At 41.9% G+C, this 14,619-nt stretch overlaps 2 long non-coding RNA genes across 3 annotated transcripts; one reads left to right on the forward strand and one right to left on the reverse strand.

The window, feature by feature from the left end:
* Positions 1–1,390: 1,390 nt before the first annotated feature.
* LOC140643104 (uncharacterized) lies at positions 1,391–9,265 on the reverse strand. Its single transcript, XR_012003274.1, has 3 exons — positions 9,220–9,265; positions 8,751–8,803; positions 1,391–1,677 (listed from the first exon to the last, which is right to left on the reverse strand). It is a non-coding gene; the product is annotated as an uncharacterized lncRNA (long non-coding RNA).
* Positions 9,266–9,290: 25 nt separating this feature from the next.
* LOC140643103 (uncharacterized) lies at positions 9,291–11,684 on the forward strand. Of its 2 annotated transcripts, none has more exons than XR_012039502.1 (3): positions 9,291–9,316; positions 10,332–10,522; positions 11,178–11,684. It is a non-coding gene; the product is annotated as an uncharacterized lncRNA (long non-coding RNA). The 2 variants fall into 2 exon arrangements; XR_012039503.1 differs by lacking the exon at positions 9,291–9,316 and adding an exon at positions 9,433–9,745.
* Positions 11,685–14,619: the final 2,935 nt, after the last annotated feature.

The raw sequence follows: 14,619 nt of genomic DNA on the forward strand, positions 1-14,619 counted from the left end.
AGAGAAGCGGGAGATGGGGAAGACAGGAAGAGAGGCTGTTAGGGATTTTCCTAATGTTACATGAGTAGTAAATGTCGCTCTCTATATTCAGTTTCTACTTTTAGAAGTCCATTAACTTGGCCATAAAAATAAATGCTGGTCCCTCATAAAAAAGATATATGGCAACAAACAGGCCTTTAGGATCGGTTGCTGGGTTGTTGTTGTTTTCTTAAATCCCAGGCAAAGTACTTTACCCTTCCTCTGATTATGACTGCTTATTCCAGATGGTTCTTGTTCAAACACTGGCCTTTCTCTGTGGTCCCTCCTTCCCTGCTGCGCCCAGAGGCAGTGGCTGCCTCTGAAGGAGGGGTAGGACCCACTAGTGCCCAGCCACTCCCCCAAGGCCCTTCAGACTTGCTTCCCAAGGTGAGCATGCCCCACCCCCAGGTTCTCCCTCTGCTCAAGGACCATTCTGTTTATTCAGTCATTTCTGAGCTGCTAGGGCCATCTGCTTTCTCCACCAAGTAAGTGATCGAATTCCCTTTGAATGCTGTAAAGGAGTTCCTCTTCTCTCTCTTACTCTCACCAGATCCTGAAGTAGAAACTGCTGAGGAGGCTCCTAGAAGCAACTGAACTGATGGATTTCTGAGCAGAAAATAGGCACTTAATCCCCTGGCTTCCCTGAAGCTGGGGTCATCTTCCTACTGGAAGTGAAGCAGCACAAAGCAATATAAAAATAAATTCAGGCCCTGAACTTGGGATGAGAAAGTCGTCATGAATAAGCCAAAAGAAAGAAAGAATCAGGTGAAGAACATGCAGAGGACCTACAATGAATGAAACATTTCCTTTTCTACTGGGATAATATTTTTCCAGGCATTTGCCACCTGTTTCCACTTTCTTTTCAACCTATCACCTGCCACACCTCTGCGTTCAAGCACTCCGGGCTATTCTGTGCTCAGTGTCTTCAAGGGAAGGATGTGGCTGTCTGAAAGGGGAGCCAGGGCACGGAGCACTTGAGCTGGGGCTAGACTCAGTTGAAATGTGCTAAGTAAAACATGCCCTATAGATTCCGAAGACAGTATTAAAAAAGAAGTTAATTATTCCATTTAAAATTTTAATTGTATGTTGAAATAAGATTTGTGATATATTGGGTTAAAATATTATTTAAAATAATTTCATCTGCTCTTTTTGCTTTTTTTAATGTGGCTCCTAGGAAACTTTATATTATATATGTGGCTTGTGTTATATTCCACTGGGCAATGCTATCTGAGAGAAAAGGATAAAGGCGAGGACAATGGCGATGTCCGCCATCTGCACGTCTCGAGGATTCTTCTCATAAGCTCAGAACCAGCATTCTTGACTTATGAATGATCATACAAAGTCTTTTACTACTTCCGCATTATTTATATGATACATTTAAGGTTTTATTTAATGCATTTGGGAGCAGTGTAAATGGATAAAATGTTAGATGATGAGAGTTTGAACATATCTAGTTATTTGACAATAATTCTTAATGGAAATAATTTCTTCTTTCGGGTCTTCTGACTGAAAGTTGCATTTTCTTCTAATATAATATGTATATTGTGGATCCTCTGTTTTAACTCTAATTCTCTTAAGTTAGAATAGAGTTTTCCAGTATGGACAAGATGCAACAGACTCCTCTATCTTCACTCCCCCAGCCAAGTGCAACTGTAATCCCTGGAAACAATGCAAGAGGCAAACAAAGGAGAGGTCTGAGAGATGGAAAGAGGATGAGCTAAAACAATCTTTTTTTTAAGATTTTATTTATTCCTGAGAGACACAGAGTGAGAGGCAGAGAGAGAAGCAGGCTCCTTGCAGGGAGCCCGATGCAGGACTCAATCCCGGGACTGGGATCACACCCTAAGCCAAAGGCAGACACTCAACTGCTAAGCCACCCGGGCATCCCTAAAACAATCTTAACAGAAAGGAATATCTAACTCTAATATCTAGAGTTAGATATTAACTCTATCTAATATTAAGGTTTACTATGTAGTTATAGTACACAGTGTGGTACTAACAAAGAAGAGTTATTATATAGATTAATGGAACAAAATCGAGAACCCTGAAATAGATCCATACAAATATATTCAACTGATTTTTGACAAAAGTACAAAAGCAATTCAGTAAAGGAAGAATAGTCATATATATATATATATAGCTCCATGCCCACCATGGAGCCCAAGGTGGGATTTCAACTCACAACGTTGAGTTCAAAAGGCACAGGCTGGGCAGCCCTGGTGGCTCAGCGGTTTAGCGCCACGTTCAGCCCAGGGAGTGGTCCTGGAGACCCAGGATTGAGTCCCACGTTGGGCTTCCTGCATGGAGCCTGCTTCTCCCTCTGCCTCTCTCTCTCTCTCTCTCTCTCTCTGTCTCTCAAGATTTTAAAAATCTTAAAAAAAAAAAAAAAAAGGCACAGACTGAGATCAAGAATCTGATGCCTAACCAACTGAGCCACCCAGGCATCCCAGAAGGATAGTTTTTATGGCAAACAGTGTTGTAACAATTAGGTATCCACAGGCAGGGGCACCTGGGCAGCTCAGTTAAGTTAAGCACCTGACTCTTGATTTTGGCTCAGGCCGTGATCCCAGGGTTGTGAGATCAAGCCCCCGGTGGAGCCCTGCATCCAGCCCATGGGGCTCTGAGCTCATTAGGGAATCTACTTGAGATTCTCTCTCTCCCTCTGCCACTCTTTCCCACTCACATGCACTCTCTCACTCTCTTTCTCTCTCTAAAATAAATAAAATCTAAAAAAAAAAACAAACAAACCCACAGGCACAACCAAAAATTGAACCTAAACTTCACTCTTTATACAAAAATTAACACAAAGTGGGTTATGACTTATATGTAAAATGAAAAACTAGAAATCTTTCATAATCAAACATTGAAGAAAAAAATATAAGTTTTAAGAGGACAAATTGGATATTATCGAAATTAAAAACCTTTGCTCTGTAAGGATGCTGTTAAGATAAAAAGATAAGCTACAGGGGTGCCTGGGCGGCTCAGTTGGTTAAACGCCTGCCTTCAGGTCAGGTCATGATCTCAGGGTCCTGGGATCAAGCCCTGTGTTCAGCTCCCTGCTCAGTGGGGAACCTACTTCTTCCTCTCTCTCTCTCTCTCCTGCTTATGCTCTCTCTCTCTTTCTCTCTCCCGCTCTCAAATAAATAAATAAAATCTTAAAAAAATATATAAGCTACAAGCTGGGAGCAAATATTTGCAAACTATACATCTGACAATGGACTGGTACCTAGAATATATAAAGTCCTCAAAACTTGTGAATAAAATAGACAATAAAATAAAGTTAAAATTTTTAAAAATGGGCTAAAGACAGACATTTCACTGAAGTGAAATTTAAAAAAAAAGTTTCAACATTAGCCATCAAGGATTTGCAAATTAAAATCACAGTGATAGGGCAGCCCCGGTGGCGCAGCGGTTTAGCGCCGCCTGCAGCCCAGGGCGTGATCCTGGAGACCCGGGATCGAGTCCCACGTCGGGCTCTCTGCATGGAACCTGCTTCTCCCTCTGCCTATGTCTCTGCCTCTCTCTCTAGCTGTGTCCTTATGAATAAATAAATAAAATCTTTAAAAAAATTAATAAAATAAAATAAAATCACAGTGATATACCACTACACACCTATCGGAACAGCACCCAACACAGGAGCACCTAAATAATGACACGTGTGGGCAAAAATATAGAGAAACTGGATCACTCATGTATTGTTCGTGGGAATGTCGCTGGAATGGCCACTCTGGAAAACAGTTTGGCAGTTCCTTATGAAACTAAACATGCAACTACCATATGACTCAACACAACAATTGCTCTCTTGAGCATTTATTTCAGATAAATGAAAGCTTGTTTATGCAAAAACCTATACATAAATGCTCATATCAGCTTTATACATAATAGCCAAAACCTGGAAACAGCCTGTCTTTCAATGGGCAAATGGGTGAAAATGGAATGGAATGGAAATGAAGTGAAAATGGAAAATGGAATGCTATTCAGCAAGAAAAATGAATGAACTAGTGATACACACTAAAATTGAATGAATCTGCAGACAATTATACTGAGTAAAAAAAAAAGAATAAAAAAGTTGTATGATATTTATATAACATTTATGTAACATTTTGAAATGACACAATTTTAGAAATGGATAATGGATTACTACTGACTGCTAGGGGTTAGGAACTCCGGGAAAGGAATGGGAGGGAGGTGGATGTGGTTTTCAAGGGGTAGCAGGAGGGGTCATTGCAAAGATGTCCTATATCTTGACTGGGGTGGTAAATGCACAAACCTACACATAGTGTAGAATCATACAGAACTACATACACATACCCACACAAATCAGTACAAATACAGCTGTCTGAACAAAATTGGCGGATTGCATCAATGTCAAATCTTTGTGAAACTGTAGTGGTGTTTCAATTGGGAGAAACTGGGTAAAGGATACACCGGATCTCTCTGAATTATTTCTTACAAGTGCATGTGAATGTACCTTTTCTCAGGAAAAAGTTAATACAAAATAATGAGATGCATTTCATTCAATCAGGACACCTTAAAGTACAGGAAATGAGTGAGAACTTTTTGGAAACTGTAACACAAGACTTTCTTAGGAACAAACAAACAAGCGGACAACAACAAAAACCTGGATCTTGATTCAATCTTGCAAAAAACAAGGGAATGAATCCAACGAGGCTTTGTCAACAGACTAATCACATTTAGACAATATTCTGGTTTAGCTCTTGATGTTCTGATTTCTAATGCCTTTTGTACCTTCCTTTGTTAGTGTTTCAGAGGCAGCAACTACAGATATGATACATAAAAAGTTGGTTTGCAAATACCCCATTCTATGAACTTTGGCTAAACATTTTGAAGAAGCTTTAGATACCCCAAAGGAAAACAAATGAATAAACAAAGCACATCATGTTATAATTAAAGCAATTAAATCTCTCCTCCTCTCCCTCAAGAGACAATAAAAACTTTCCCTTTGACAAAGACACTTGCCAATACAGTAAAAAAAAAAAAAAGGGAAAAGAAAAAAAGGTGGGGAAGGTGGTACTTAGGCACTGAAAAAATAACTGCCCCATCTGAACTAAAATGAAACAGAATTATGCAGCCTCCTTGTTATCCACAGAGGAATAATGAAGGGACTCTGAGGGATAGTGTGGTGCCCAATTTCCAATGATTCTTTTAATTCAATAAGGAGGATTATAATAGAAAGACAAAGGCAAACCTTTCTGCTAGATACGCATACTACCCTGTCAGTTATCAGCTTTACCATCATCTCTACCCATCTTCCTCAGAACAATTCCTAATTCAAGAATTTCAAACAGTGCTCAGACTCTTCCCATGACCCAACCTGCAACCCCTTGGCTCTCTCAGTCAACAAGCATTTGCATTTCTTCTCTGTAACACCATGCTGTTAAATTTTATTGGGAGAGATCTTTTATGTAAATTGAGCTGACAACTCAAATGTTCCTCAAATGAACTTTTTCTACAAACACCTGAAGACTCTCTCATGCATAAGTCCTTAATAGTGTGACTAGATGGCACTTTGCCTGTCCCTGAAAATTTAACTTGGTCTCAGTTTTAGAAATGATTTGAAGTCTCTGATTCGCTCTGGAACAACAGTTGTCCCAAATAATTCTATAAGTAAACCCATTAAAATAGAAATTGACTTTTCTAAACCCTACGCATCCTTTAAAGCTCGAACCTAAGGAAGGATTGAGGCCCACCACGAAAGACTTTATGAAGCAGAGGTTCATTATTCTTCACGTCAGCCCTCATAATACTCTAGGTTTGCCTGGTAAAAAGCCTCACGGGCATAGATATTGATTTATGCAAGACTATAGGACTATAGATGAGATCACGATTCCTCTTTTTTCACTGGTCCTCCACCCAAATTCTGTTTTGTCCTCAATACTACTTGAGGCCACCTACTTCACTATGATGGACTTACATTCTTCAGCAACCCATTAGCTCCAGGCAGTCAATATTCCCTTCTCATGAGAAAAGCAACCATACACCTGGACTGTTCTGTCTTGAGGATTTACTGATGCTCCCCTTATGTCTCTCAGATGCTTAATTGGGACCTTGAAGATTTGATATTTCCTTGTAATTCTGTCCACTGTGTTCAACAACAGAACAAAACTTTTGAGATTGATGCTGTGTATGTATTAAAGACCTTAGTTCACAAAAGACAACAGGAAATCACAATTCTGTGACAACAAGAACAAAAAGTTCATTAATTAGGGAATATTGTAAAAATTACAAATAATTCAGAATTTTCCAAGACCAACTACTAGGGATTCTTACGATGACTGTATATGGAAGTCATGGAGCTCCAACATTGATACCATTCCCATGAGCTGAGCCCTCAGGCCCTGCACTCTTACCTAAGAAGATAAATAAGCCTTCTGAAACCTAGAAAGCTCTGCAACAACCCCCTCCCTTGGGTTGCCTGATTAGCATAAGCCAATTTCCCTTTTTGTTCAATAGAGTCTTCTCAGACAGACCCACGTTGCAATAAGACTCCCTCTCCCAATGGAGATCATGTGGGCAGGCAAGAAGACAGGAAACAGACAGTAGAGGTGGGGTGGTGGTGGAAAATGAACCAAAAAGACGGTGATGGCAACTGTACAGAGGCTGTTCAAGGAAGGTCACTCTGAAGTGTTGAGCCATGACTGAGGTGGGATTGGGCAGCAGGAGCTGGCCAAACAGAGAGCATTTCAGGCCAAGGGAAGCATGAGGACCCAGAGGCCAAGTCAAGGAGAGGAGCTAAATTTGGCTGCAGAGTGGGAGGCCCACAGCAGATAGACACCCCGTGAGGAAGCAGGACCAGATACCACAGGGTCTTGGATGCCAGGCTAAGAATTTTGCTAAGGACGGGGAGCCAAACTGCACAGACCCTGCTCACTTCCCAAGCCACTGTCCTCACCATTCTCTCCTTTCCTGCTGTCCTTCCCAAATTCCCTCTTGCTTTCTGGGCTTTCTGAGCAGTAGTATCCTCATCCCAGGGCCACTGATAGGCCACCTTCCTCCCTTTTCCTGGTTCTTAAGGGGGGCAACTTCCTAACTTCTGACTCAGCATTTCCCATGCAGGAATTTACAAATAATCCTTACTAAAACTGTGTGCTGAACAGCCTGGACATCAGCTTTCCTTCATAATTACAGTAGCAACTTGCAGAAATGCCCTCCATTTGGTTAAGTGTGACTAGCTTGTGCCTAAAAACAAGGCCAAATTGTGCTTTTAAAAATCCCAGTGACTTTCCCACAGCTTTCTTGGGTTTTTTTATTGTTGGTTTTTAGGATTTTATTTATTCATAAGAGAGAGAGAGGCAGAGACACAGGCAGAGGGAGAAGCAGGCTCCCCGCAAGGAGCCTGATGTGGGGCTCGATCCCGGAACCCCGGGATCATGTCCTGAGCCAAAGGCAGAAGCTCAACCACTGAGCCTCCCAGGTGCCCCTCTGGTTTTTTGTTTTTGTTTTTTTTTTTTTAGTATCATTCTGTATCTCTGCCTATTTGCTGAACACCTTTGAGACAATAATATCTGAGCTTGGTGCTTTGCTTAGCTGAAACGCACTCTGCCTACTAATAATCATTTCTACCATCACCACCCTTTCACTCAATCTCCTGAATATCAACCATGGTTCCTGGATATAAGGCTCTTCATTTTGGCAATTTGCCACTCTCTCCCTGTCAGTAATAAAATGGTGTGTTCAAAACCTAGTCTTCCTTTATGCCTTTTATTCTCTGAACCCCTCTTCCCCCCATGTGAAAATATTTGATGTCTTGTGTATGTGGTTTAAAAGCCTATGATTATGAATGCTGTTTGCAGTATTGAGCCTCTTGATTGTTTTAATCTCTCCCTGATTAAACTCATATAATGATTAATTCTGCTTGTCTTTTATAATTCCCTTATTTTTATTCTGGTTTCCTCATATCTAAAAAAAAAAAAAAAAAAAAAAAAGGAAAGAAAGAAAGAAAAAAGAAAGGAAAGAAAAGAAAAAACAACAGACCAGAAGCAAAAGGCCTCTCCATTGTTCTGTCTTTAATTGAATATATTTCTGTGACTTTTGCAGCTTTTTAAAATTGTATTAAACACATTGTATTATTTTGAATACGTCAGTACTGCATACTACAACCATCATTCCAATTTATTTTATCCAGTTTCTAAGCCTTTAAAATTAAGGTTTCTTAGTATTTTAGAAATAGGGGAGACGTTGTTTGCTGCAACCCTTTCATTTGACAAACCAGGACTTTGAGGTTCAGAGAAGTTAAACTACTAGTCCCAAATGAAGCAGCTCATTAGTGGCAGAGTCAGATCCAGAAACCAATGCTGTTTCTGCAACAGAACTGCATCTCTATTTAAAGTGCTGTTTGTGTTTGAATACCATCAGTATAAGTCATCATTCTCAGAGCATGTGTATTAATCTTTCTTTCCCTTCAGTATTTGTATTTGGAACACCCACAAAAGGGAAATCTTCCAATAAAATCCAGAAACAGACTCCATCCTTCAAGGTCTCTGCGGGTCCCTGTAGTCGTTAATGATAGAGTGAGTAGTAAAAGTCCCCGGGTTTATTTTCAGTTCTCCCACTGATTTGGCGTATAACTTTGGGCATATTTCCCCCGTGGGCTTTCCTAATGTGTTGGATTCTAGTTATAGACAGATCCTTTGAAAGACCTTGTCTAAGACAATCGCAAAACAAGACATACAGCATCATTTAGGGTATTAAATTCAGGGGAGTATACTTACTTTTAGTCCAGAAATGTGATCCTCATGTCTCTCATCTAGTTCAAAGTGCATTTCTTTTTTTTTTTTTAAGATTTTATTTATTTATTCATGAGAGACAGAGAGAGAGAGAGAGAGAGAGAGGCAGAGACACAGGCAGAGGGAGAAGCAGACTCCATGCAGGGAGCCCGATGAAGGACTGGATCCCGGGTCTCCAGGATCACACCCTGGGCTGAAGGCGGCGCTAAACCGCTGAGCCGCCCAGGGATCCCCTCAACCCCTCATTTCTAATCCTCTCCCATCAAGCCCAAGATTCAGGGCAATTTAGAGTGTTCTTTGGGTTTGCTTATTGTACCAGTGAAAGGGGAAAGGAAGGCACTGATAAGTTAGGCCTATGTCCTTAGGCAGCTTTCTCCATTTGGTGGAATCAGCCCCTAGGATCAAGTGTTGCTAAAGCCCTACAATTGGCCTGAGGTCGTGGGAATTGACTCACCACTGGGAAAGTTGATTTGAGAGCTGTGTTGTCCTAAATTCTGGGCTCGTTCTTTGTGATGTCAGTAGACAGAGGTGGACTGTTCTAACTCTCCATGGTAAGTTTGATCAACCTTCCAGACTGGCGAAACACAGATTTTTTTTTTTCAGATCTTATTAATTTATTCATGAGAGATACAGAGAGAGAGGCAGAGACATAGGCAGAGGGAGAGGCAGGGAACCTGATGTGGGACTCAATCCCAGGACCCCGGGATCATGACCTGAGGCAAAGGCAGATGCTCAACCACTGAGTCACCCAAACGTCCCAAAGCACAGATCTTTAATCTTAGTAGGTGCCCCTTAGCTGCAAGTTACTAACACCAATTTAAGTCAGCTCAAGCTGGAAAGAAATCCATTCCAAGGACACACACCTAAGTATTTCTCTCCACCTGTAGCTGCTTTGCTCTGGGAATCTACTGCCAGAATCTGCGAGAATAAGCTTCCTGACCTCAGCCTATAAGTTCACTTGGCGCTGATATTCTTAAATGGTATGGCATGCTTTTTTCCAGGCTGGTGCCCGGTGGTGGTGTTCCCAGGCAACTTTGAATAACATACATTGCTTCATGCAAGAGAAGAATTGGGGGACGGGGAGAAGGCAGAAAGAAAATCTATCACTCAGATAATTAATCTATCTCAGTCAGAAAACACAGGCTCTGAAACATCTAACATAAGGACCAACTGACCTGACCAAACTAGAGAAATAACCATTTGTTAATTTAAAAAAAACAAACAAGGGTGCCTGGGTAGTTCAGTTGGTTAAGCATCTGTCTTCTGCTCAGGTTGTGGTCCCAGGGTCCTGAGATGGAACCCAAGTAGAGTTGGGCTCCCTGCTCAGCAGGGAGCCTGCTTCGCCCTCTCCCTCTGCCTGCCCGCTTGTTCTCTCTCTCCCAAACAGCCTGTGTACCCAGATGACATTATTTCAAATAGATAAAATCTTAAAAAAAATAATAAAAATAAACAAGGAGACTTTCTGTTAAATTTGGGGTTAAGCACACAATATTTTCTCTGCCCCTTTTCAAATCTCACAAAAATGACTATACAGGGGTTTTGCTTGGTTTTTTGTTTTTATAAAAGGGACTCAAACACACAAGGAAGAGGAGAATGGGAAAGGAGAGACAGCAACAAATTTGGAAGCTGGAAATCGGAAGGATGCATAGCAATTCATATGGCCACCCAGGAGAAGCTGAACGTGGAGAGCTATTGGTGAGGCAGCAGGAAAAGCAATCTGAGAAATCTCAGGTGTTCACGGGAAAATAGGGCCGAAGGTGAGAGAGTGGAAACAGGAAGATTGGTTGAAAGTCTGATTCTCTCCTTCTTCCCCGTTCTTCTGGTGTTCAGGCTGAAAACCTACATCATCTTTCACCTTTCACACCCTATTCCCCGTAGGCAATTCATCAACAAATCCTATTGGCTCGATCTTTTTTTTTTTAATATTTTATTTATTTATTCATGAGGGACACACAGAGAGAGAGGCAGAGACATAGGCAGAGGGAGAAGCAGGCTCCATGCAGGGAGCCTGACGTGGGACTTGATCCCAGGTCTCCAGGATCAGGCCCTGGGCCAAAGGTGGTGCTAAACCCCTCAGCCGCCCAGGCTGCCCTTGGCTCAATCTTAAAACCATCTTCAGAGTCTGGCCCTCTCACCACATCCACCACAACCAGCCTAGATCGGGCTGCCATCATCCCTCGCCTGAATCCATCTTCTTCCTCCCCTCTTTTTCTATTGTGTCAGCCAAGACTTTGTCCACAACTCTCCACAGGATTTTTCCAAGTCACTAGTGACCTCCATATGCCAAGTCCAGTGTTCATTTTTGGTCATTTTACTTGAATTATCAGCAGTATGTGACTCAGTCAATCTTTCTTTCATCCTTGAAATACAACCTTACTCTGTTTTTGTTTTTGTTTTTGTTTTGTCTTTCAGAACACTCTTCTCTTTTCCTTCTACCGCACTGACAGCTCATTGTTTTCAGTTTCCTTTAATGGATCCCTATCGCCCTGACAACATCCTAATACCTGTGTTCTAAATCTCAGTCACCAAACATCTCTCTACATACTCATTCCCTGATTGTATCCAGCTGCATGGAATTAAACATCATCCATAAACCAACAACTCCAAAATGTAGATCCCTCAATCCTGACATTTTCCCAGACTCTACAGTTGAATCTAACTGCCCTTTTAACATCCCCATTCGTGTATCTGATGGACATCTTGGACCTAACAGGACTAAAACAGAATTCCTGATTCGCGCCCTCCACCCCCTGCTAAAACCTGCTCTGCTTTTGCTCTAACCTTCCTCACATGGAGGTGTCAGGTTTAATCTGATCGGTAGTGAAATGGAATAGAGAGGCCAGGCAAAAGTTGGTGGAAACAGGCTTTTAATGGGACGCGCTCTGGGCGGGTGAGGTTCCAGGTAAGGTTCCAGGTGAGGTTCCGTGGCCCCGCAGGGGAGGGAGAGAGCGTTGGGGGGTGGGGGCGGGGAAGTGGCGCACAGTGGGGGGGAGAGGGGCAAGCGGGCTTTTTAAGGGGGGAGGGGGAAGGGGTTGTGTCTGTCCCGGGTGATAGGTATTAGGCATATTACTGGTGGCATCGGCCTGGGGCAATAACTGCCCGTGCCCTTTTATGGGGTCTGGGTAAGTACGGTTCAGGTTTCCTGCGTAGGTCCAGTCTCCCCCCCCCATGACGTGTCCTCAGGTGGTGAGGACCTGCTGGTGATGGGAAAGTTCTGAGGTGGGGGCAACAAGGTGGAGGGTCGATGGCCATTTTGATCCCAGTTGATCCCACCAGCCCAACAGAGGCCACAGGAATTACCCTTAAAAGTAAGTCAGATCACACCTTACTCTTCCAGTCAAAACCTTTTAGTGGCTCCATCACACTCGTATGTAGCTCCAGGGCCTGACCTAACTGGCTTTCTGCCACACCCCTGACTTCATCTCCAGCTGGTCCCTCCTTTGTCACTCTGCTCCAGCTTCACTGTCCTTAAATACTAAAGCATATTCCCCCCTCAGAGTCTTTGACCTTGCTGTCCTCTGAACCTGGAATTCCCTTCTCCCTTCTTGGCTTCTTTCCTCACTGCTTCTGGTCTCTGCTCAAGACTTCTTGTCAAAGTGGGCTTTCCTTACCAACTTCTAAATACACCCACCCTTCCCCAGTCTGCCCTTCTTTCCTGTTTTACTTTCCTCCATAGCACTCCCCACTTCCTGTGTCTTACTGACAGAGCTTTTTCTTCATTTATTGATTACTTTTACCCACTGGGAAGTAAGTGCCACAAGCACCGGAAATTCGCCCAGGTTGCTGACTGCTGCAAGTACTCAGCACCCAGAACAAACTTGGAATGAATCTATAAAAAAGCAGTTAAACCCTTTAGTTGGCCTCCAAGCCTGTGACATCTATTTCCCAACCACAGCATAAGAGAAGAAGTTTGCTCCTGGAAATGCTGATCTGAGAAGCTCTGGATTCAAGGATGCAAAGCAAGTAGAAGGAGGGATATCTTGATGAAAACGGGATTAAATGAAAGTGTATGCATTAGAGGTTGAGAGTCCCAGGTTCCTGCCCACCCCGATCTTGCCTTACAAGACTTTTTTTTTCTTTTTTTCTTTTTATTTATTTATTTTTTTTAAGACTACTCTTGTAGTCTCTGTAGTACAGAGATTTTCAGTCAGGCCTAATCTCCCTTAACTGGACCGAGGATCTCCCTATAGACAAAATAAATCATCCCTCCTAAAAGACCAATAGTCACTGATATTTCTGGGTCCCCAGTCAAGCAGGTAGCTGACCCTCTGATTATCTGGTAAGAAAACTCATCATTCAACAGACCCTTCTAAGATACACAGTTCTTCTAAGGTCTCATGCTTAAACATGAGCAGATAATCATGGTTAGCAAATTTGAGGAAGGTGTCTGTAATGGGCTAAATTTTGTCTCCCCTCAAATTCATATGTTAAATCCCCACCCCCCAATGTGATTTTATTTGAAGATAGGAGTAATTAAGGTCAAATGAAGCCACAGAGGTGGGGCCCTGATCCAATAGAATTGGCATCCTTATAAGAAGAGGAAGAAACACCAAGAATTCATATACACAGGAAGGAGGTTGTGTGAGGATATAGTAAGAAGGTGGCCATCTGCAAGCCAAAGAGAGAGGCCTTACCAGAATCTAACTCTTTTGACACCCAAATCTTGGGCTTCTAGCTTTCAGAACTGTGAGAAAATAAATTTCTGTTGAGAGCCACCCAGTCTGTGGTATTTTGTTATGGCAGCCTGAGCAAACTAACATAGTGTCTAATGTGAAAGATAACCAAACCGAAAAATGACACAAAAAAAGAGATGATATAAAAGGACATAAGAAGATAATCAAGGAAAGAAGAAAAATTTTGAAGTAGTTACTTTCATTAATATTTATAGAGAGATAAGATCTCTTTAATAAGAACAAAAATGGTATTGTTAAGCAAATGAGGAAAACTAGTAGTACAAAAAGGAGCTCTTAGAAGTGTAAAATATGGTGGATCCCTGGGTGGCTCAGCGGTTTAGTGCCTACCTTTGGCCCAGAGCATGATGCTGGAGTCCTGGAATCGAGTCCCACATCAGGCTCCCTGCATGGAGCCTGCTTCTCCCTCTGTCTCTCTCTCTCTGTCTCTCATGAATAAGTAAAATCTTTTAAAAAAACAAAAAGAAATGTAACAAAAAGAAATGTACACTACGATAGTATGAAGTTTTTTTCAGCCCACCGCGGTGCCCTGATAGTATGAAGTTTTAAAGTTAGTTAAGATTTAGAAGATAGGGATCCCTGGGTGGCTCAGCGGTTGGGCACCAGCCTTCAGCTCAGGTTGTGATCCTGGAATCCGGGGTCAAGTACCACATCGGGCTCCCTGTGAGGAGCCTGCTTCTCCCTCTGCCTATGTCTCTACCTCTCTCTCTGTCTGTGTCTCTCATGAATAAATAAATAAATCCTAAAAAAAAAGATTTAGAATATAAAATTGAGGGAACTCCCAGAAAGTAGAACAAATAGACAGAAAACAGAGACCATTTTTTTCCAGCTTTACTGAGGTTTATCAGCAAGTAACATTGTATATATTTAAAGTATACAATAGATGATTTGATGTATATATATGCTTTGTGAAATCATTATTACAATCAACTTAATTTACACTTCCATCACCTTACATAGTTTCCATTTTGTGTGTGTGTGTGTGTGTGTGTGTGTGGTGAAACAATTAAGATCTACTCACTTAGATCTATATTCATCAGGGATACTGACCTGTAGTTTTCTTATACTGTCCTCGTCTGACTTTGGTATCAGGTAATGGTAGCTTCATAAAATGAGTTTGGAAGTGTTCCCTTCTCTTCAATTCTTTGAAGAGTTTGAGTTTG

Source organism: Canis lupus, chromosome 11 (assembly GCF_048164855.1).
Source record: "Canis lupus baileyi chromosome 11, mCanLup2.hap1, whole genome shotgun sequence".
Classification (NCBI taxonomy): Eukaryota; Metazoa; Chordata; class Mammalia; order Carnivora; family Canidae; genus Canis; species Canis lupus.